A 25,179-nucleotide genomic window follows, 5' to 3' on the forward strand; every position below is an offset into this window, starting at 1 on the left:
AGGCACCTTACCTCCAGCGCCACCGCCCGGCCCCTACTTCCCCATTCTTTATGACAAGCTTCCTACCATGAATTAGTCCTCCTGGCCCTCATCTCTATTAGTCTGATTTCATCCAGATAGTATGGCATTTTTGTTACAGCAATCTTAACAAAATCTTAACAAAACAGACTGAGATGACAAGCATATAGATTTGCAATATACATGCATACATAATAATATATTTAATAATACATGCATATTTCCCTCTACTAAATGTAGAGGGAAATACATTGCTGGTGGGCATACAGACTGATCCAGCCTTTTTGAAAAAGAATATGGACATTCTTCCAAAAGCTAGAAATTGAATTTTTATATGCCCAGGCAATACCACTCCTAGGATGTACCCCAAGAACACAAAACACAATACAAAAATTTCCTCTGCACTCCTATGTTTAGTGCAGCACTATTTATAATAGCTAGAATTTGGAAACAACCTAAGTGCCCAATGATAGATGAATGACTAAACTAAAGAAACTGTGGTACATCTAGACAAAAGAGTACTATGCAACTGTTAGGAAAAATAAAGTCATGAATGTTCTTATACCTGAATGAACATGAAACTATTATGCTGAGTGAAAAGAACCAGAGGGAAAAGGATAGATGTAGAATAATCTCACTCATTATAATGAATAAATAATTAATATTCTCACTCATTTGTGAGATATAAGAAAAACAAGAGATAGTATGGAAATAATGCCCAGATACAATAGAGAAAAAGGTCAGGAGGTCCAGCCTAGGGTTGAGAGCTTGCCACAAAGAACCTTGAGTGTAGCTAGAGTAGAGAAGGATATTATATTTTAAATACTGATACGGCATCTGGGTGAATGCTACTGCCTTTAGCAGAGGAAGATAATTTAGCCAGGGTAGTTAGAATAAATAGACTTCTCTGAACAAAGTAATATTGATTCCATCTTGAAGTTTAAAGAATGTCAGCGACTCAGCAAGTTCAAGGGTAATGCATTCCAAACAGTGGGAAAGTGGACCCCCCTGGATCTTTTAGGTCATGGTAGTGCAGTGATTTTAGATTTGATCCTCTGTGCACTGGGGAGGTACTGCTAGGTTTTATTTAATTTCTGTTTTTACAAGAACTATTCGTTTAATAGACACATATTGTGTCTAATATGTGTGTCTAAGCAAATGTCTAAAGAAAGCATTTTAACTTTATAGGCATCATTATTTGCTAAGGCGTTTATTTTTTTTAACAACATTAGTACCATCCATACTAGGAATAGATCCCATTTCTTGATTTCTTCTAAATTATCTTTTTCTTAAATTGAGCTTGCATTAACTTATAAGACTTTATCTGTTTTCAGGGTACAGTCTCATTCCTCTTCAAAATGGATATGACTGCCACACCCACCACTTAAGTCCATTTGACCTCCTTCAACTCTCTCACTCTTCCTTGCCCACTCTGGTAACCTCAGTTCTGTGATCAGTTTTTGGGCATATTTTTATTTGTCTTTGTTACTCTGTTGCTTGGTTTCTTTATACCCCATGTATGAGTGAGACAATAAGGTGTTTTTCTTTCTCCTTCTGATTTAATTCAATTAGATTAACTCCCTCCAGCTCCAACCAAGCCATAGCAAGATTCCCTCTTTTCTAATGGTTGAGTAGTGTTCCATTGTGCTTCTACACATCTTTTTATGCAATCACCTGATACTGGGCACTTGGGTTGCTTCTGTAGAATTTCTTCAGTGTTTTATTCTGTGGAGTTTTAAACATGTAGTACCATGATAATATCTGTTTTTTTTTTTAAGACTATGCACCCTCGTATGAATAACTTTGAAAGAATACAGCATATTGAGACATAAACTGGAAATCTATTTCAATCTTTCAGACAAAATATGATGGCAATAAGCCAGAGAAACATCACAAAGGTTATAGTATGGTTCCCTGAGCATTGCTAGGAATGACCCTTGAGCACAGAACCAGAAGCAAACTCTCATCACTGCTAGATTTGGAAACAAAATAAAACAAAACAAAATGATGATAATAAAAAATAGGGGAAATGAACAAGAGGTGTAAACTATGTGGTATCAGGCTTTTTTTTTTTTTTGAATGAAGATGCAATTCACAGGATGATGCTAAAGATGGCTTCCAGGATTCATAAGGAGTGGCCAAGATAGAGAACACTGGCCGAAGATCAATAGCAAAGCTAATGAGATCTACCTTTTAAATGTTCTATCTGATGTGCTTCTGAAAGAGAGAAAGAAGAAATAATTGATTAGGTCCACCTATTGAGAGACATTGGTAATCTTGACAAGTTTATGTGTATAACTTTGGAAGGCCACCAGATATTATTTTAGGCCCTGAAAAAAAATCAAGTACTATTGCAATTAGAAGTATGAGAGGGGAGGGAAAAAAAGAAGTATGAGAAAAATAGAGTCCAGAGAAATGTCTTTGAGCCTCAGCTAGAGAAGGCCAAAGCTTCTGAAGGAAAGAAAACCAAATGAAGAGAGGATGATAACTGGAGTCCAAGTACATCCAAGGGAAGTGGGGTCAATCCTAGCAAATAAAGGTAAGAAGTAAAGCCAGGATCCTGCTTCCAGGACTAAATCACTCATTCTTCCAGCTTCTGGCAGTGTCACAGGAAAGAGCCCTCAGCATACTCTTCTTTAAGTATCTCCTCAGATAAAGGGGCCTGCTTTGCCTGGGGTCATCTCTATATACTATATTTTAAATATACAGACATTTGAAGCCTGTGCCACAAGGGAGAAAAAGAACCCTTCTCAACTACTTCAGAACATCATTGAAGGACTTCTAATCTTCAGAATGCTTCTTCCTCAACAGTTATAGCTCTCTAGTTGCATCTCTTGGTCACTTGCTTCCTTCTTTCCACTGTTAGGGATCCCTCTTCCCTTCCTTCCAGGTCAATGTTTACTGTAGCTTCAGTCTCTTAGAGAACTGACCTTTGAAAGTAGGGTATGTACTAAAACATCTAACTAGTGACCTGATTGATATAAAGGATTTTGATCATCTTAGCAAGACTGGTCTAACTTAGTAAGAACAGAAACTCTCAGAGAATGGCTCATCTCCTGAAGAATGTAGTATTCTTGCTGTACATAAATTAGTCAGGAGACTACACAACAAGACCATAAAAGTACACAAAGTATGGACATGATTTAGAAATTTGAAGTGATCTCATGGAGAGCCTTTTGGCCCATCAAAATAAAGTTGTAGACTGCAACTTTAAAGAGTGTTTAAAGCTAACTGAGGGCTGAAGCAATAGAAATAGCAAGTAGGGCATTTGCCTTATAAGAAATGAACCAAAAATGATTCCCCAATCCCACCAGAAGTGCTCCCTGAGCACAGACTCAGGAGTAAGCCCTGAAAACCACCAGGAGTTGGTCCAAAAACAAAACAAACAAAATAGTGTGATTGCCCAAAGGCCTCTGTTCCATTGGTGTGCCTCCACCAAGTTCATATTTAACATAAGCTGCTTCAACCAATGACTGAGCACAGAGGACAATAAAGGTAACTCCATCCAGGGATGGAGCTGATAATCTCAGCATTAACTTGGAGTAGGAGGTGTTCTTGTCCCTACTATTTCCCTGAAAGATTTAATAGACTCATCCAGGACAACATAATTCTAGTCTAAGTTCTGCAGTCAATTCTCAGCCCCTATGGATATTAGTGTGGAAGGTTCTCAACGAACTCAAAAGTGCGCTGCAATAAGACCCAGCAATCCTTCTATTAGGTATATGCCACCAGACAGAAAAACATTCATTCAACAAGATATTTGCTCACTGCAAATACTCATTGCAGCACTCAGTACAAATAGTTAAGACTTGGAATCAACCTACATATCCAAAAGAAGATGAGTGGATCATAAAGATGTGATTCATGTATTCAATAGAATACTACATAGTTGTAAGGAATAACATAACCTTGCAATTTGCCACAACATGGATGGAACTGGAAGATACTCTGTTAAATGATGTAAGCCAGAAAAAGAAGGATAAATACAGAATGATATCATTTGTATGTGGTATTTACATGTCATCCTGGCACAGGGGCCCATGCTAATCTTCTCTGTATAGTTCCAATTTTAATATATGTGCTGCCAAAGCAAGCACTTGTATGTGGTATTTAGAATAACGGCATGAAGAAATGTAATAGTCTAAATTGGGAGTTGTCTTGAACACCGTTGGCCCCAGAGTATAGTGAGGAGAAGAAAAGAAACTGAGTGGAGGAGAAACACAAATATGAAAGGATGGGGATCAGGGGCCAAGTGGTCTCAGGTGTACTGGCAGATATTTTAAAAAGGACAGAATAAATATCCATACCAAATACAACAACAATGGAATCAAGAGACCCAAATCTAACAACCTAAACTTCAAATGGGTCTATTATATTGGCAGGGTTGGGGGCAAAGAGTGATGATTGGGATATACTCTGAGAACCTGGTGCAGGGAGGTCGGCACTGGTGAGATTAGCCCTGATTCGTTGTATGTCTGAAACCCAACTAAAAAGACAGTAAATCTCAATAGTTTTTTTTTTTTTTTTTGTTTTGTTTTGTTTTGTTTTTAGGCCACACCCTGTGACGCTCAGGGATTACTCCTGGCTATGCGCTCAGAAGTTGCTCCTGGCTTCTTGGGGGACCATATGGGACGCCGGGGGATCGAACCGCGGTCCGTCCTAGGCTAGCGCAGGCAAGGCAGGCACCTTACCTCCAGCGCCACCGCCCGGCCCCAATCTCAATAGTTTTAATAAAATAAAATTTGATTTAAAGAAAAGGTAAATGGGCCAGAGCGATGGTGCAAGTGGTAGGGCACTTGCCTTACATACACTAACCTACGACAGACTGCAGTCTGATCTCCTGGTGTCCCATATATTCCCCCAAGCCCAAAGAGATTTCTGAGCGCAATAGCCAGGAGTAACTCCTGAGTATCACCAGGTGTCGCCCAAAAACCAAAATGAAAGGAAGGAAGGAAGAAAGGAAGAAAGGAAGGAAGGAAGGAAGGAAGGAAGGAAGGAAGGAAGGAAGGAAGGAAGGAAGGAAGGAAGGAAGGAAGGAAGGAAGGAAGGAAGGAAGGAAGGGAGGGAGGGAGGGAGGGAGGGAGGGAGGGAGGGAGGGAGGGAGGGAGGGAGGGAGGGAGGGAGGGAGGGAGGGAGGGAGGGAAAGAAAGAGAAGAAAGAAAGAAAGAAAGAAAGAAAGAAAGAAAGAAAGAAAGAAAGAAAGAAAGATAGAAAGAAAGAAAGAAAGAAAGAAAGAAGAAAGGAAGGAAGGAAGGAAGGAAGGAAGGAAGGAAGGAAGGAAGGAAGGAAGGAAGGAAGGAAGGAAGGAAGGAAGGAAGGAAGGAAGGAAGGAAGGAAGGAAGGAAGGAAGGATGGAATGAAGGAAGAAAGAAAGAAAGGAAGGAAGGAAGGAAGGAAGGATGGAAGGAAGGAAGAAAGAAAGGATGGAAGGAAGGAAGAAAGAAAGAAAGGAAGAAGGAAAGAATTCACAAATATTTGGAAATTAAACACCAGATTTTTAAGTAACTCATAGGTCAAAGAAAAAATTACAAGGGAGATGATTAATTATGTTGATCAGCTTGAAAACAAATTTACAGAGAATGAATAATAGAGTGAACTTGAAATATTAATATAATAACATCACAAACAATAGCTAATATGCTTTGGGTGTTTGCTAGACACCTGGTATTTTGAACATAATTTCCCTTTGATTCTTTCAGAACCCAGTTGGTTTGTACAACTGTTGCTCCCTTCCAAAGGCATTGACAGTAAAAATGTAGGGACCATACATTTTAAGGACCTGGCACTATAGGATTTTAACTCAGGTATGCCTCATATCAAAGTCTTGCTTTCAGTCACCATATGATGCTGACAACAGAAGATTAATATGAACTATAGTAATTGCTCGATTTTGCTGAAGATCTAGTGGTCGAAAAATATGCAATAGGAGAGAGATAGGCATTTCTCAAGATGGAATCCTTGAATTTGGAAATATATGCTTCTAAACGTGAAGCTAACAATGGAATCAAGAAAAAAGACATAAATCTGTTTATGAAAATGTATTGTCCATGATCCAGTTGGAGAGAAGAGGTTATTTTCTAGTATTAGTTTCAAAACTCTCACAAAGGTAATATCTGGAAACACTTACAGAACAAAAATGGCACTTAAAATATAAAGATGAGTAAGGTTGATTCTCTGCCCATATTGTGCAGACAATCTGCCAGAAGTAGATGATGAAGATGAAAATACTAATGATTAATGGAAGGTTCCCTAGGACACAGACTCTGAGATATATAGATCAGTGCACAGGATGTTTAAAGAAGTGTTCTCAATAACACCTGTAAAAGAATGAAGGCAACATTATTGACCTGAGGGTTGGCTGGTACAGTCATTATCCCTCTTCCAAAGACAGAGACAATAAAACTTAGGGTGTTTACACACTAGGGAAGTGGTACTGTGTGGCTTTAATTCAATCTGTCAGACACTAACATCTTGCTTTCAATTACATGTATCCTCTGTGGCATTCACATAATGCTACCTTGAACTTAGGGAAGTTTTCATTCTATTTCACTAATATTAAAAAATATTTCTACACAAAACCAGAATCTGTATTTTCTTGGCCAGAAACTACTAACTTTTGTTTTGTATCTGAATTTATGGGTTTTAATGACACCTTTGTTTATTTCCTATTTTCATTTAGTTGAAGTTATCCTGCAGGTCTTTCTTCACCCTATCTAACCAAGCATTTCCATTTTCTTCTGTCATATAAAATGCTTTCTAGATCTGTCACTCTTCTATTTTTCTTATGGGTTAAAACATAAGCTGGGTGAGATCCAGCTTGACACATCTGTGTTGGTCAAGCATGAAACAGTGGTATTCAACTAGATCTGTCCACCAGGGGGCAATATGTAAACCATGGGAGGAAATCTAGTCTAAAATATGGAATAGTCTGAACTATTACCAATAGGAATGAGCTGGAATGGGATTTTTTGTCTTTTGTAAGAAATAGGAGGACACCAGGCAAATCCTAGCTTTGCACTTATGAATCATTCCTGGAGGACTTGAAGGGCCAGGGATCAAACCTGGTTTTGCAGAGCACAAGGCAATATTCTACAACATGCTATAATATTGCTCCAGCCTTTAGAGTAAGATTTTTAAACCACCAATTAAACTGAGGATTTTTATAAGTGGTACATATCATGATTGACATGTGCAATCCCCGGGTTCTATTCCCACTACATACACAGGAGAAGAAAAAAAAAAAAAGACCATCATTTAACTAACAATTAAGAAATTATTAACCGAGTGACTAAAAAGAACTGGCGTGTAGTATCAGGGATATCCTAACAAACAAGAAGAAAAGAGAACCTTTGAATTCTGTAGATCGTCAAAAGTTTAGTGACCAAAAAATTAGCATAAAGGATCAGCTATTTATGCAACAGGGAAATTATTCATAGGTGATCAAAGTGAGGTAGCCCATTTAAAAAGAGTTCACTTGTAAACTTGGGAATTAACATATACAGTGAATATTTATTATTCAGGGAACTTATGAAACTACTACTCTACCAAAATTACAATAAAGACATTTTTTGTTTTGGAGTCACACCAGACAGTGCAGTGTGTGTGTGTGTGCGTGTGTGTGTGTGCGTGCGTGCGTGTGTGTGTGTGTGTGTGTGTGTGTGTTTGAGGAGGAGTGTTCTAGGCAACATATGTTGTTGGGGATTGAGCCAACAGCTCCTGCATGTAAAGCCTTTATCCAAGCTCTTTAAGTAATCTCCCAACCCCACATAGTTAAAATTCCATATTAGATCTGAAGAGTATCCATCCACTGCACTTTTCTATCTTTGGAAATGCCACTTGGAAAACGTACTCTTAGAGATGAAGGTTTTATGAAGTTCAGTTTCAGCACTGATAAAAGAAATAAATTTGTTATAACAAAGATGGACTGGGCCCAGAGAGATAGCACAGCGGCGTTTGCCTTGCAAGCAGCCGATCCAGGACCAAAGGTGGTTGGTTCGAATCCCGGTGTCCCATATGGTCCCTCATGCCTGCCATGAGCTATTTCTGAGCAGAGAACCAGGAGTAACCCCTGAGCACCACCAGGTATGGCCCCCCCCCAAAAAAACCAAAACCAAAACAAAGATGGACTATGGAAGACAAAGGATCTGATGATAGTTCTACTTATAATTAGAAATAAATATTGGAAAGATTAAATGGTACATTTTTCCTATTTTATTGATATTTTAAAACACATTCCTAAGTTAATCAGCTGTAGCTAGAGTTTTATTTGTAAATGTATACATCTAGCTAGCAATTAAACATTTCCACTTAAATGTTCCATAAATATGCAGAACTCATCAAATTCAAAAATAATTAAACTTTATTTTTATCCCTAAAATTCCTTCCAAACTTTTTATTTCTTCCCAACTATGGTGCCATTGTATATCATAGCAAAAAAAATGTTAGCAATTACTTACCATTATAAAACTCAAAAAATATGACTTTATTATTATCTCTCCTTGAGTTCTAGTATTTCTTCTCACTATTATGACCTATTTTCTTTTTTTTCCCTTTATTTAAACATCTTGATTACATAAATGATTGTGATTAGGTTTCAGTCATGTAAAGAACACCCCCCTTCACCAGTGCAACATTCCCACCACCAATGTCCCAAATCTCCCTCCATCCCACCCCACCCTCACCTGTACTCCAGACAGGCTTTCCAGTTCCCTCATTCATTCACATGATTATGGTAGTTCTCTGTGTAGTTATTTATATAGCAGCACTCACCACTCTTTGTGGTGAGCTTCATGAAGTGAGCTGGAAGTTCCAGCCCTCCTCTCATAGTCTCTGAGGATTATTGCAAAAATGACTTTTATTTTTCGTAAAACCCATAAATGAGTGAGACCATTCTGTGTGTGTCTCTCTCTCCCCCTGACTTATTTCACTCAGCATGATAGATTCCACATACATCCATGTATAGGAAGATTTCATGACTTCATCTCTCCTGACGGCTGCATAATATTCCACTGTGTATATGTAACACAGTTTCTTTAGCCATTCGTCTGTTGAAGGGCATCTTGGTTGTTTCCAGAGCCTGGCTATTGTGAATAGTGCTGCAATAAATATAGGTGTGAGGAAGAGGTTTTTGTATTGTATTCTTATGTTCTTAGGGTATATCCCTAGGAGTGGAATAGCTGGGTCGAATGGGAGCTCAATTTCCAGATTTTGGAGGAATCTCCATATTGCTTTCCATAGAGGTTGGACTAGACGGCATTCCCACCAGCATTGGATAAGAGTTCCTTTCTCTCTACATCCCCGCCAGCACTGATTGTTTTCATTCTTTGTGATGTGTGCCAATCTCTGTGGTGTGAGGTGGTATCTCATCATTGTTTTGATTTGCATCTCCCTGATGATTAGTGACGAGGAGCATTTTTTTCATGTGCCTTTTGGCCATTTGTATTTATTTTTTATCAAAGTGTCTGTTCATTTCTTCTCCCCATTTTTTGATGGGATTAGATGCTTTTTTTCTGGTAAAGTTCTGTCAGTGCCCTGTATATTTTGGATATTAGCCCCTTATCTGATGGGTGTTGGGTGAATAGTTTCTCCCACTTGGTGGGTGACTCTTGTATCCTGGGCACTATTTCTTTTGAGGTGCAGAAGCTTCTCAGTTTAATGTATTCCCATCTGTTGATCTCTGCTTCCACTTATTTGGAAAGTGCAGTTTCCTCCTTGAAGATTCCTTTAGTCTCAATGTCATGGAGTGTTTTACCGACGTGTTGTTCTATATACCTTATGGTATCAGGTCTGATATCAAGGTATTTAATCCATTTGAATTTTACCTTAGTACATGATGTTAACTGGGGGTCTATGTTTGCTTTTTTTGGAAGTGGCTAACCAGTTCTGCCAGCACCACTTGTTGAAGAGGTTTTCCCTGCTCCACTTAGGATTTCTTGCTCCTTTGTCAAAAATTAGGTAATTTTATGTCTGGGGGACAATGTATGAGAACTCAAGCCTATTCCACTGATCTGAGGGTCTGTCTTTATTCCAATACCATGCTGTTTTGATAACTATTGCTTTGTAGTACAGTTTAAAGTTGGAGAAAGTAATGCCTCCCATTTTCCTTTTCTGTAGGAGTGCTTTAGCTATTCGAGGGTGTTTATTGTTCCATATGAACTTCATAAGTGTTTGATCCACTTCTTTGAAGAATGTCATGGGTATTTTTAAGGGGATAGCATTAAATCTGTATAATGCTTTGGGGAGTATTGCCATTTTAATGATGTTAATCCTGCCAAGCCATGAGCAGGGTATGTGTTTCTATTTCCGTGTGTCCTCTCTTATTTCTTGGAGCAGGGCTTTATAGTTTTCTTTGTATAGGTCCTTCACGTCTTTGATCAAGTTGACTCCAAGATATCTGAGTTTGTGTGGCACTATTGTGAATGGGATTGCCTTCTTTTTTTTTTTTTTTGGTTTTTTTTGGGCCACACCCTGTGACGCTCAGGGGTTACTCCTGGCTATGCGCTCAGAAGTTGCTCCTGGCTTCTTGGGGGACCATATGGGAGCCAGGGGATCGAACCGCGGTCCGTCCTAGGCTAGCGCAAGCAAGGCAGGCACCTTACCTCCAGCGCCACCGCCCGGCCCGGGATTGCCTTCTTGAGGTCCATCTCTTCCCTATCATTATTGGTGTATAAAAAGGCCATTGATTTCTGTGTGTTGATTTTGTAGCCTGCCACCTTGCTTTATGAATTTATTGTTTCTAGAAGCTTTTTGGTAGAGTCTTTAGGGTTTTCTAAGTAGAGTATCATGTCGTCTGCAAACAATGAGAGCTTGACTTCTTCCTTTCCTATCTGGATTCCCTTGATATCTTTTTCTTGCCTGATCGCTATAGCAAGAACTTCCAGTACAATGTTGAAGAGGAGTGGTGAGAGCGGACAGCCTTGTCTTGTACCCGAATTTAGAGGAAGGCTTTTAGTTTTTCTCCATTGAGGATAATATTTGCCATTGGCTTGTGGTAGATGGCTTTAACTAGATTGAGAAAGGTTCCTTTCATTTCCATCTTGCTGAGAGTTTTGATGAAGAATGGGTGTTGGACCTTATCAAATGCTTTCTCTGCATCTACTGATATGATCATGTGATTTTTATTTTTTTTCTTGTTGATGTTGTGTATGTTGTTAATAGATTTACGGATGTTAAACCATCCTTGCATTCCTGGGATGAAACCTACTTGGTCGTAGTGTATGATCTTCTTGATGATGCATTGGATCCTGCTTGCCAGGATTTTGTTGAAGATCTTTGTATCAGCATTCATCAGGGATATTGGTCTGTAATTTTCTTTTTTGGTAGCATCTCTGTCTGGTTTTGGTATCAAGGTGATGCTGGCTTCATAAAAGGTGTTTGGGAGTGTGCCCGTTTTTTTTTTTTTCAATTTCATGGAAGAGCCTGGCTAGGATTGGTAGTCACTCTTCTTGAAGGATTTGAAAAAATTCATTTGGAAATCCATCTGGACCTGGGCTTTTCTTTTTGGGCAGATATTTGATTACAATTTCAATTCCCTCAGTAGTGATGCAGGTGTTTAGATATGCTACATCCTCCTTACTTAAATGTGGAAGGTTATAAGTGTCCAAAAATTTTTTCATTTCTTCTAGATTCTCATGTTTAGTAGCATAAAGTTTCTCAAAGTAGTCTCTGATTACCCTTTGAATCTCTGCAATATCTGTTGTGATCCCCCCCTTTTCTTTTATAATACAGGTTATCAGATTTCTCTCTTTCTTTCTTTTTTTTAAAATTTTTTTTATTTTAATTATGACAACAAAGATGCAAAGAAAGAGGACAGGGTAAAGTTACAGTGGAAGCCCAATCACCCATAAATAGAATTCTCGGTAGTCCCATCGATGATATCCCAGCCTTGAACTTTCAGCCAAAGAAAATTAAGAAAAACAAAACTGAACCCATGTACAATACAATTACTTTGTCCCTCAAATCCCCAGTTGTAGTACATACTATTTCTTAGCAGCACACAATATAATCTAAAGACATTAGACTTATGTAACTCCTTAAACATTGAGGGCAAAGTACATTTCTCTAGTTCCATGCACATGCTTACTAGTTTAAGTTAACCTCAAAAGTTTTAGTGGGTTGTTTTTCTTAAGTATTGGAGTCAAGGGAACATAGTAAAAAACAGTATTAAAGTGGCATTTGTTTGCATAGGCCCACCAAAACATAAGGGACATGGAAAGACAAATTATGGTCTAAATACAAGGAGACCCTAACCCTGAAGTTTCCTGGCACAGAACTGACTCTAGGCTCCAGGCAAACTAGTTTGTCCAATTCAAGTCATCGTCTGTAGTGGCAATACACCTCCATTCCTCACATAGTCTCTGTTGTTGGTATCACGCTTCTGTATTAAGGATCCTGGAGTCTGCATATCCCATATTGCAGTCAGGATGGTGCAGAGCATCCTCTCGTTTCACCTCACACTTAAGGGGCACTAGAGAGAACCATGTCCTGTAGAGCAGGTCCTTGTTGTTGTCAAGTCTTCTCAGTGTAAACGGAAGTCTCTTTTAGGAGGTCGATGTCAGACCCTTGGTAGAGTCTTTCCTGGTAGAGGACTGCTTCCAGCTGTTGCTATAAAAGACCTTGGAAGTTTCATAAATAGCTTGCCTGGTTCCGGCATGGATGGAGGATGCCCATTCTTCTGAGGCCTGTGTCAGGTCATTATATCAATGTTCGGGGTGTAGGGTACATTGTACTGAGATTTATTAGATAAGAACTTATCTGTATGTATGGTATTTTTCCATTTTAATGTGTCTATGCAAACAAGGATCAATGCCATGAAGCGTTATTGGTGCATCTGGAGGCAATAGGAGCAAGACCAGCAATTTCCATGACATAGTTCAATCATAGGCATCAAACTGAGGGACAGTTCCAACAACAACCCTTACTTAACAGCTTACAAAGAAAAGACAAGATGAAAAGTGGATAGAAACATCATGGTAGAAGAATATATAGAGAGTTACATCAGTTAAAGAAAATACCTATAAAATATTCAAAAGATATATGTGTTCAATATGTGTTCAATTTGTGTCCTTCTAAATAGTTCTGGGATTTGTTAGATCTACTGTATGTCTTAGGTCAGAGATTAGATCTATGTATTACTGAAGTTAAGAAGGGTAAATCTGGGGTACTGATGGTTGGGTGAAGCATATGTTCACCCGGGAGCGCTAGCCCCCGCGCAGTTTGCAAAATGTAGACTGTATGAAATTGCCAATGACAGCCTGAGTATAGCTGAGCAGCTATCTGCCACCCACCAGATCAAACTCCACCCCCTAAGCCCCACCCTAGGCCAGTGTCCCGGCCCGGCCTGGGAGTGGGGAAAACCCAGGGTGCCCCGTCATCTTCTTCCAGGAACCCACCTGGAGATCCGGAGGAATGGGGGAGAGGGGGGTCGGCTGACCCAGGTCCGAGCCCCCCTACCCTAGGCCGGGTTAACAGGCCGCTGGCACATGCGGAGGCCTGCCAGCTGCCCACCCGTGCAGGCTAAAAATCCTGCTCCAGGAAGGGAGAGAGACCCTCCCCAGCCCGAAGGACAGGGAATTTAAGCCCCACCCTAGGCCAGTGTCCCCGCCCAGCCTGGGAGTGGGGGAAAACCCAGGGTGCCCCATCATCTCCTTCCAGGAACCCACCTGGAGATCCGGAGGAATGGGGGAGAGGGGGGTCGGCTGACCCAGGTCCGAGCCCCCCTACCCTAGGCCGGGTTAACAGGCCGCTGGCACATGCGAAGGCCTGCCAGCTGCCCACCCATGCCGGCTAAAAATCCTGCTCCAGCGACCTATTTTCTATATCTCAAGCTCATCTATTTCCCATCTATCCTCTATCTGTAACTGTCTCCTAACATATCTTAAGAACTCATTCCTGGTCCTTCACCAGAGTTCTCCCCAGAATGAGATTTTAAACTGGCAAGAGGACCTTACAACTTTTTCAAGTACGTTTACTATCTAGAAAATAAGATTCAGATTTTGAAAACACCACTTAAAGGTCCTTTCCCATTGTGTCCCCTTTCTAGTCATATCTTCCTTCCTTTACCATTTCATGTGCATGATAGCTGTTCTACCATAAAAACACTGAGAAAAATCAGATAGTACAGCAGATAGAAAAATCTTCTTACATGGAACTAACCTGTGCTTGATACCACTCAGACCCATTTAAATGCTCAGAGATCACCAGGGATGATCCAAGAGAAGAATCAGGGTAAGCCCTAGCCATGGCTATGTCTACTCTCCCTGAAAGAAAACAAATAAAAGAATAATATGGAAAACATCCCCTCTTTAGTATTTGTTTCTTGAATGGAATAGATTTTATTCTATCTTCCACCTAAAATGTGTGAGATTTCATAGAAGAGTGACTCAATTTAAGTACTAACTGGCCAAGAAGACACAGAAATGTAGCTGGCATCCCAATATTATAGCATAATACCTCTTTCTAGCTGGGTTTCTTTTAAAACATCCTCTCTGTTTCAAACTAGGCATATATTCCACACAAAAACTGTAGTAAAACATATTTCTTAGGAGCCTTTATTCTGCTCTATAAGACCAAAGGGACTGGAGAGATAACACAATAGGTGAAGCATTGGCCTTGCATACATCAGACTACAGGTGGTCTCTTGAGCCTGCCAGGGGTGATCCCTGAGCAAATAGCAGGGAGTAATCCCTGAGTATCACTGGATATGGCCCCTAAACAAACAAAAATGATCAAATCCAATCATTATTGGGGTCTATTCTCCCTGCTGGGAATCAAGTAGGAGAGAATATTGTAAATAATACTGTATTTCAAAAAAATGAACTTTCTTAGATAGACTAATACAAAGAGAATAAGCATGAATGAAGCATATGGTGAAATAAATGGTAATGAAAGATTTGGAATGGCCCCATGGCCTGTTGAAGCTCTCTCTCTCTTTGTCTGTGAACTACTCCCAAGCTTTTAATTAAAGGAGTGAAATTCCAGGAGTCAGAAGAGTAGGGAATTTCCTGTTTTCTTGGACATTATTTATTATTTCAAAAATAGGAATATGACTTAAGTTGAGCCTGTTGAGCTCTTTTTCCCATAATTTTGTGTTTTTTTGTTTTTTGGTTTTGGGTCACACTCAGCAGAGCTCAGGGGTTCCTCCTGGCTCTATACTCAGAAATCGCTGCTTTCACACTTAGAGTAAAGTTCACAGGAACTAACATAAAAAAAAAAGTTTTATAAACTTGCATACCAAACAAATATTTTACTTACATCATGGTATGGATTTGGCTTTCTCCCATTTTCTGCCACTTTTTCCCATTTCCAGGATGAGTTTTTTGAACTGACATATTTGAAACCAACTTTTGCTAATCAGATATGCTATTAGCAGACTTCTAGGTTCACTGATTTCAGATGAGAAAGCAACTTTAATGCAAGTGTGAAGACCTCCTCAAAGAAGGACACAAAGTTCAAACAAGGCACAGAAAAAAACCGTTCAATTCTGTTCACTCAGTTTTAGAATGATTGTAGGGTAACTCATATCTATGTCTGTCCAGATATCTCCCTTCCCTTTAGGCCTAACCAATACTATATTTTAGTTTTCTTCTTCACAGTACTCACTAGTCTTTGTATCCAACTTGCATTCTTACACACATACACTCACACACACAACACATGTAAAGGCATATAGTCTTATATTTTTCATTTTCATGAGCTAAGTTCTCTTTAAAGTAGATTGCTGATTCCCAGATGGTAGGTTATTAATTATAAAACTAATTGAATGAAAATCATGCACACACTATTTTCCCTGATATTTATTTTTCTTCTCTTTTGGTTGTTATTGTTGCAAAACAGCCCTTAGGATGGTCTTGGATGGTGGTGGAGGCCTGTGTCCTTAGGCCTCGACCACGTGGCTCCATCCCCCATTAACCAGCGGGTCTGGGTCCAGGAAAGTGAGGGGTATTGAACTCACTCACAGGCAGGCTTCAGAAAACATCAACTTTATTCATGCCCTATACACCACACGTGTGGTCAATCTCAACCATTTATACATGCTATTCTTAGCTTGCCCTGCGTCTTAACTTGTCCAGCCATGTCTCTTCCTCATGCCTCTCCATGCTGGCAAAAGGCCAAAAGACCAAAAAGCCTAATTCCCTTATATAACGTTCCAAGACCCCTCCCAAAATGGGAGGGGTCTTGCAGGTAAGGTTACACATAATATCGGCTCCCAAGACCCCTCCCAGAAATGGGCGGGTCTCAGGTAGATACACCTAAATCCAGGGTGGAGTTACATCTCCCCCTTCTCTGAAATATAGAAGAAGCCTTTGTAATTCTGACTCCGCCTTTAGCCACAGGCGGGTAATATTTCCAAAGCAACAATGTAATAAAGTAAAAATTAACATACCAGCTCTTTTAAAAACATAATATTTCTGCAAAATATACTATACACCTGTAACTTAAAATTCTCTTAATGCTTTTTTACCAAGCACTATTCCGAAACTTTCATGTTCCTATACTTTTAAACTATATTGGGGGAACTTTCTTTTTCTATTAACCTTCCTATTTTTTAAATTTTTACACTACTACCTAGCCTATATCATAACCAATTAACCATTCAGCCATTCTTAGCTATCCCTTCATCTTAACTTCTTTCAGCCATCTTCCCTTTGACCTCCATGCTGGTAAAAGACCAAAAGGGCCCTAATCCCCTGGCCCAAAAACCTTATATAACCTTCCAAGACCACTCCCCGGAATGGAAGGGGTCTTGCAGGTAAGGTTACACATAATATCTGGTTCCCAAGACCCCTCTCAGAAATGGGCGGGTCTGAGGTAGATACACCTAAATCCAGGGTGGAGTTACAGTTATAGTATGATCTTTAACTTGAAGTTTCTGCAGTTAAGAATGATTTTGCGGGCCGGGCGGTGGCGCTGGAGGTAAGGTGCCTGCCTTGCCTGCGCTAGCCTAGGACGGACCGCGGTTCGATCCCCCGGTGTCCCATATGGTCCCCCAAGAAGCCAGGAGCAACTTCTGAGGGCATAGCCAGGAGTAACCCCTGAGCGTCACAGGGTGTGGCCCAAAAACCAAAAAAAAAAAAAAAAAAAAAAAAAAAAAAGAATGATTTTGCGGGGCCTGGAGAAATAGCACAGCGGCATTTGCCTTGCAAGCAGCCGATCCAGGACCAAAGGTGGTTGGTTAGAATCCCAGTGTCCCATATGGTCCCCCGTGCCTGCCAGGAGCTATTTCTGAGCAGATAGCCAGGAGTAATCCTTGAGCACTGCCGGATGTAACCCAAAAACAAAAAAACAAACAAACAAAAAAAAAGAATGAATTTGCTTTGGTATTCATGGGACCAAGGGCTAAAACTTTTAAATGGCATCATTTCATCTATATTACTCAATTGGTAAAAAGAAGCATAGAATTTTACTTATGGCACATTAAAGACACTGCTTAGCAAAGAGAGTAAAGATTACCAGTGACTCTTCTAACTCCCTTCTGTGACTGTGCAATGAAAATCTGAAGTTCTAGTTAGTCACTGTTTATTTATGAATCCAATAGCATGAGATGTATCTGAATTTCTATAAAAGTATAGCTAATGAGTGCTTGCATGAAACTCTTACCATTATACAGTTCACCCTGTCTATTGTCAGTTTCTTCAAATATCATCCAATCACTTAAAGTTCATCAAAAAGCAAGTTGAAAGTTTACCAGCCAGCTAAATCACAGTTACTAATGGCCTAATTTTAGTTAAGGTTATCAGTCTTCCCTTTTCTTTCAAGTCTGATCAATTTTATCTATTTATACATTTTAGCTACAGCATTAGTGAAAAAATATATCGAAGACACATGTATTCAACACACATCATTTATCACCAACTACTAAGCAACCTATCTTTCAATGAACAACTTAGTTATAACAAGGAGGTCTGTCATGTATATTATCATGACAAAGTTTACTTGCATCTACAGAAGGATAGTTGTACACAATTTATTAACAGTAGGCTGTTGATCCCCAAATGGTATGTTGCTGATTAGAAAACAATTAGGCTGTGACCCTTCTATCCTGGTGCTTAAAGGAACACACATTAATGGAAGATGAATTCTCTTCTTTTCCCCTAGTGTGGTTAAAGAGTACAAATGTAAACATTGAAAATTTTCCTGTCTGATACAAAGGAAATATTGCAGTGGGTAAAGATTGCCCACTTGGACCTTTGATGTGCAGTAAAAACTTAAGTGCCACAATCTAAACTTGAGATTCTGGAATATACATCAGAGGGCAGTGGGCAACAAAGTGTTTGGTGAGAAATTCTCCTAGCCTGTGTACTTAGAAAGTAGATAAATTCTCCAATTTTTTCTGTATCTTAAGAGGTCTTTCAAGGAAAGAGAGGGATAAATTTCCTGAAGAAAAGAATAAGGCAGAACAAGAAAGAAGGAGGACAAGGAGTAAAAGGAGAAGGAAGAAAAAGAACAAGAAAGAAGGAGGAGGTAAAAGAGGTGGTGGAGTAGGAGGAAAACAAGAACAAAAAAGAAAAAGGAGAAAGAGAAAGAACAAGAACAAGAAAGAAGACAAAGAAGAACAAGAAAAAAGAAGGAGGAGGAGGAAGAAGAGAAATGAGGAGGAACAAAAACAAGAAAGAAAACAAAGAAGAACAAGAAAGAACAAAAACAAGAGAAAAGGAGGAGGAAGAAGAATAAGAATTAGAAAGAAGACAAAGAAGAAAAAGAAAGAAGTAGGCGTATGAGGAGGAAGAGGAGGAGGAAGAAGATGGAGGAGGAGAAGGAGGAAGAGGAAGAACAAGAACAAGAAGACAAAGAAGAACAAGAATAAAGAAGGAAGAACAAGAACAAGGAAGAAGAAGGAGGAGGAAGAACAAGAACAAGAAGGAGGAGAAAGAACAAGAACGAAGAAGAAGAGAAGAAGAGGAGGAGGAGGAGGAGAAGAAGAAGAAGAAGAAGAAGAAGAAGAAGAAGAAGAAGAAGAAGAAGAAGAAGAAGAAGAAGAAGAAGAAGAAGAAGAAGAAGAATTGTGCCAAACTTTATTTGTATTCTCTGTTATTTGAATTATTAATCTAGGAACCAGTTATGCAATTATGTGTCTTGCCTCCAACCCCAGAGAGAAAATACAACAGTTATTTTAGATACACAGAATTTGTATTCAATTAAGCACCCTTTGACTATTCTACTCTTAACCCCTGTAATGGAGATAACTCAAATATTGTCAAAGAAGAAATGAACAAAGAGCTTAGAGGAAAGTAGACTTCTAATAGATTTTCAGGTAAGAAACATTCATTTTGCTATTGTCGTCTGGGGGGAAGAGCACATGAAAAGCCCATACTCTACCATAAATCCACATAGACCTCTGACCCCAGAAACCTCTATATTCTTGTGTTTTCAATTTTATACTTTTGTGGAGTGTCTGGTTCCCAAAAATAATTATTGTGTCAAAATATTTAAACCCTCCTGCCCAAAATAAAATAGCTACTAGACACAAGATCTGCCTTAGTTTATTTAGGGCTTCTAAGTACATAAGAAGTGAAAGAACCCATGTTTCAATCTATATCTTTATTAATTCATCATTATATGACCAAAGTTTCATCCTTCACATGTGGGTAGTAGCATTTTTCCTTTGTAGAATTTCAGACCCAGAAACTGGCTGGCTTTCTGGCAAAAGAGACCCCAACACGGAAACAAAGAATATCCCATGTCAAGAATATATTTTTAATCAGCACGAGCAATTCTTCTTGACAATGAACCTTATAATGTACCCTAGAGATTTTAGGGTGCAATTTAGTTAAATTATAAATAAACCAATGTGGCAGAGGAAAAGAGGCACATTTGCCCCATTCCAGAGGGCTTGCACACCCTGTTTTGGAGATGTGCTTTTCTTTTCTTTCCACTCCAGATTTCTTTTTTCCACTCTGGAAGTGCTGCTCTCTCTCTCTCTCTCTCTCTCTCTCTCTCTCTCTCTCTCTCTCTCTCTCTCTCTCTCTCTCTCTCTCTCTCTCTCCACTCTCTCTTCTCTCTCTCTCTTTCTCTTTCTCTGTCTTTTTCCTACTCTCTCTCCCCTCTCTCTTCTCTCTCTCTTTCTGTCTGTCTTTTTCCTACTCTCTCTCTCTCTTAGGCATATACACTATTTCCCTCTTCTAATTTTCTAAATAAACCTGTTATGCTTCACTCTTTGTAATATTAATCCCCACGCATTGTAAATCACTGCACATACATATTTCCACCCTTAGGCAAACAGGTCTGAAGAAGCAGTGGTAAAGAATTAATAAACCAAACCAGTCAGGAGAGAGTCATGGAATCAGTGGCTTCTTCATGGTGTCTCTGAGCTTGCCAAGCCAAATTACTCTTTATTCTCTCAGAACAAAATCCACCAGGGCAGGGCAGAGTAGGGTGATCCAGGTGGACTTTTACATATCAAAGGGCTAGGTTTAAAGGAAGAGGAAGATGGGGGAAGGCCTTTGTTTTGTGTTAATAGCTGAGTGTCATCTTACAACTCTTATCTCTTCCTGAAATCTTTTTCAGGGACAGAAGATGGAGGACTCCAAAAAAGCCTGGGTAAATTTAGGACTGATGTCCCTTTCGTGCATAAAGCAGTACTTTGCTTGGGCCTGGATTCCAGAGAACCCGAATAATCAGATGACAACGATAATTTTCCTTGGGTAGAGTCCAGGTAGAGTTTGAGGACCACCTGGAGGAGGAGAAAATTCCTGGATTCTTAACCTGGGTTTGTCCTTTACCTTTGTGGTGATGAACACTAGTAACATTTCATGTGCCCCCTAAGAAACATGAAACCCCATTTCAGGCTCTGAGGCTCACACTGTAAATTGTTCTGCAATAGCAGAAAGGTTATTTTCTCAGTCATTTTAGAAATAATTCCTTTAAAAGTAAACTTGTAGTGGAATATTTGGAGAGACTATACCTTAAGAAGACTTTGTCTATTAGTCTGTCCCTGCCACTTGACTTTAGAAAAGTTCTAGCCCTTTCTCCTATTATAAGGAGACATTGTCTTTTTCAGAATGTTAGAACAAAGAGATTGTTTTCCTTTCCAAGAAAAGCCACTTAGACAGAATTAAGTAGCACCCTCCCAGGGCCATAGCAGAGACAGATGTTAGCTCACCAGCACTGGATGAACAGGCTTAGTGTTTGTAAAGACCATGTCTATCACCAGTGATAGAAAATGCTGGACTCTGCTCAGAGAGAAATAAAATAAAGGAATCTGACCATTACTTACATCAAGGAAAGTCTTAGCTTAGTTTTTAATTTTCCAGGCATGCTAAGGCCATTTTGTATGATATCCACTCAAAATATCTCATTGACAAGTCCCCCCACCCCTTTCTTAATTTTTCTAATCATTTTAGTGCCAAGCAATATATTCTAAGTTGTTTGCTTTGTTTTGTTAAGGTGATTTGGCTTTCTGTTTTAGTTTTTGTTTTGGAGTCACATCTGGCAATGCTCAGGATTTACTCCTAGTTCTAGTTCTCCTAGTTTAACTCCCTAGTTAAATTCAGGGATCAGTTGTCAGGGGATCTGGGGTACTGGGGGTCAAACCCAATTGGAATTCATGCAAGGAAAATGCCCTACCCATGGTACTATTTCTCTGGCCCTATGTTTATGTTTTTATGTGTCTAGGCAGCCAAGGGTTGAACTTCTATGGCTATATAAACTCTCTTGTATATAAAAATACTTGTTCTAATTCCTTATTATGTGAATAGTTGTTTGTTTTGTTTTGTTCTTTTTTGTGTGCTTTCTCCTCTATATAAGAAAGGAGGCAAGAGTAATACCCTAATGCCTCAAAATTAAGTTGTTCACCTGGGTATACTTCTTCCTTGAAGTAAATTTGAATCTAAAATTATTATTTTATAATTTTGTAGGTTTATAAATTTATTTTTATTTTAGTGTTGTGTAACCCACTTATACTAGATAATTTTTTTGTTTTGTTTTTTATTTGGCCACACCTAGTGACACTCAGCTATGAGCTCAGAAATCACTTTTTACTTGGGGGACCATATGGGACGCTGGGGGATCAAACTGCAGTCTGTCCTAGGTTAGCACATGCACATGCAAGGCAAATTACTGGATAATTTAACAAAACACCCTAACTTCTTTGTCCACAACTTAAATTAACATCTCTATTACTCATGTGACTCTTTTCCATAGTGTATTTACATATCTAAGATGTTCTTATTACTTGCTAAAAAAAATTGAGGAGGAGTGCTCGCTTCGGCAGCACATATACTAAAATTGGAACGATACAGAGAAGATTAGCATGGCCCCTGCGCAAGGATGACACGCAAATTCGTGAAGCGTTCCATATTTAAAAAAAAAAATTGAGGAGGAAATAGTTGAAGGGCACCAAGACCAAACAGTCATATGAACATTGAGTAGAAATAAAAAATGATCAGACTTAAACACCAAATTCAAAGCCAACTACAGCAGAATCAATACCCAATCTACAACAAGCTAAACACAGAAGAGACCACTTATACTAGCAGCCCGGAGGGCTAAAGAGGGGGATATGGAATGCATGCTGGGAACAGGGGTGGAGGGAGGACAACATTGGTGGTGGGAATGCCCCGGATTTAATGTCACTATGTACCTAAAATACTACTGTTAAAGATTTGTAATCCACTTTGGTAAAAAATAAAAATTATTAATAAAAATAATAAAAATTAATTATGAAAACTGAACTCAAAGTCAGTTGATGGATCTTTCAGTAGCACTGTGAAAAATGAAAACCAGTTTCAATACTAAATGTTTTCAATGGATGAACCCAATGTTCTCAATATCTGATTTGTGCTTCAGTGATTCTTATCTTAACTGAGATTCTATATTGAAAGGCTACTTAAGCGCTTAGAGTTTGATGTCATTACAGCAAAGTGTTTCTGTTCTTATGAACCTAACTTTTTAAATTGGGATATGAGGAAAGAAGCAACCATGTATTTGACATACCAAAAAAAATAGACACAAATGAAACATCATTCTTAAAAATAAACAAAGAGATGATGTTGTTTTAAAGAGATAAAAATAGGAGAAATTTCACAGATAAAATATTTAAACTATAACCTGGAATAGAGCAATATATGAAAAGGTAGAGTATGTGCTTTGCATGTAAAAGATCTGAATTCAACCTCTACCACAACATGGACTCCCAGTCACAGCAAGAGGCTGCCCCCAAATGCCAGTGCACGTGGCCTCTAAGCCTAAAATAAATGAATTAATTAGGGCCAATGAGATAGTATAAAAAATAAGATACTTGCCCACTCTAGTTTAATCTCCTTGAAAACAGAGCCAGAAATAGCACCTGAATTTCACATCTAAGTGTGACCCCAGCAAAATAAAATAAACAAAATAATTCATATATACTATAAATGATGTTAAACCAAGTGTCTAGCATATAGTAATTACTTATATATAATATGCATATATCAAGTGCTTCATACTGTATATTAAATATTTCATATTTTAGAAATCATTATATATTTTATTATAAATAAATAAAATTCCAAGAGGAATAATAATTTAATAATTTAATAATAATAATAATAATAAAATTTCCAATGGAAATGTAGGCAGAGTAGGCATATTGGATAGAATTAACAAGAGTTCAGAACAGAAGAAGATACAATAAGTTAGGAAAACAGAAAATAGGTAAGGTGATAATTATAATGTGTGAAAGAGAAGATTTTATAAAATTAATGCTTATTGGTAAAGAATAATGTGACGGGTGGGGAAAAACAAAAAAGAATAATGTGAGGTTTTAAAAAATCATTTGAAGTATTTTTACTTGACTTAAGAAGGAACATAAAATATAAAAATAAAACCTGAATCTTTAAATTATTTGTGAATTTCTCATGAATCACAATACAATAAATGTGTATCTGGACGTACTCTCTGAATCTTATAAAAACTCATGTCATAACTAATCCATGCAACCCAGCTCATAATTTTCACTGTGCTCCTAAAATGTTTGTTCACTTGTTAAAATCCATGTCACAAACCGTTAGTGTAGCAGGTAATATTTTACAGTTGATCAAATAGTCTTGGATATATATTCCAAATATGTGACTTAATGAAAACAACATAGAGATTTATGCTCCATTTAATGTACTTAGTTAAACTCATGGGATTTCAAAAAAAAGATAAAAAACAAAAGGAAGCATGGGTTAATGCTTAGTTATCTTTTGGTTAACTTATATAGCTTAGCAATCAAAGAACATGAAAGAAGAACTCTTGATAAAACACGGTTGCTCTTTAAAATCCATAAAAGGCAGCTGCCTTCCAGAATGGACCATATTATCATTGGAATGCACAACTTTTAAACAAAGCTCTTGCTAAGCTTCATTTGTAATTGACAGCCAAGGCACAAATCTCTAAGACGTTGCTATTCAATAATACTAGCAAAATGAGTCTAGACGAGGAAGACCTGTTTTTCATTTTTCCTCTTACCTAAGTGACTCTTCAGAGCCTTCCTCCTGATTTCTTTAGAGGAATTATCAGTGAAGAAATAAAAGCAAGCCTGAGACTCTGGGGAACACAGATGCTAAATGCAGACGATATTGGAGAAGTGGAATAGAAATATAGTGGGTGCTTGACAATGACTGTTAGGTCTCAGAGTTTCCTCTGCAGGTCATTTAAGACAAATAATGAAGTTTTCATAATTTTCTCAAATATAGACCAGCACAGAGATCAAGCCAAGAACATCCAGGAAAAGTACAATCATGAAGCACCACTACTAATAACTCTAGTTCCATCTCTGATGGAAGGTCTCCTGGTCAAGGACAAAACAAGCACCATATTGAAAAGGTGATGATGAGCTTACAGAATTGGAGCTATGACAGATATAAAACAGATAGTCTAGCTTCATGTTTGGGAACACTGTTAAAGTGCCACAGCACTCAAAGGACTTTGATACAACAAGAGTTGTAGATAATGGGATTTGATAAAGTCTATCACACAATAGGAGGGGACATTTATTCATAAGAAACAGGCTTGTCTCTACTTCAGGTGGGAATATCAACTGCATTCTTGACCAGAGGATAGCAAGGAAGCAGGGTACCAGAACTGACCATTCACTCAATTTTCTAATTAGTCTTTGTGGGGCAATTTTTCTGAAGCAACCTGCCATTTTTTTAAACACCTTGGCTATTGTGCCACCAACTACCCTTAAAATGAGCTTTC

General features: G+C 38.6%; 2 non-coding genes across 2 annotated transcripts; one reads left to right on the forward strand and one right to left on the reverse strand.

The window, feature by feature from the left end:
* Nucleotides 1-4,007: 4,007 nt before the first annotated feature.
* Nucleotides 4,008-4,115, reverse strand: LOC126009744 (U6 spliceosomal RNA). Its single transcript, XR_007495958.1, has one exon. It is a non-coding gene; the product is annotated as a U6 spliceosomal RNA (small nuclear RNA).
* Nucleotides 4,116-22,212: 18,097 nt separating this feature from the next.
* LOC126010462 (U6 spliceosomal RNA) lies at nt 22,213-22,319 on the forward strand. The gene has a single exon (XR_007496491.1). It is a non-coding gene; the product is annotated as a U6 spliceosomal RNA (small nuclear RNA).
* The last annotated feature ends 2,860 nt before the right edge of the window (nt 22,320-25,179 follow it).

The sequence above is a fragment of the Suncus etruscus genome, chromosome 5, assembly GCF_024139225.1.
Source record: "Suncus etruscus isolate mSunEtr1 chromosome 5, mSunEtr1.pri.cur, whole genome shotgun sequence".
Classification (NCBI taxonomy): Eukaryota; Metazoa; Chordata; class Mammalia; order Eulipotyphla; family Soricidae; genus Suncus; species Suncus etruscus.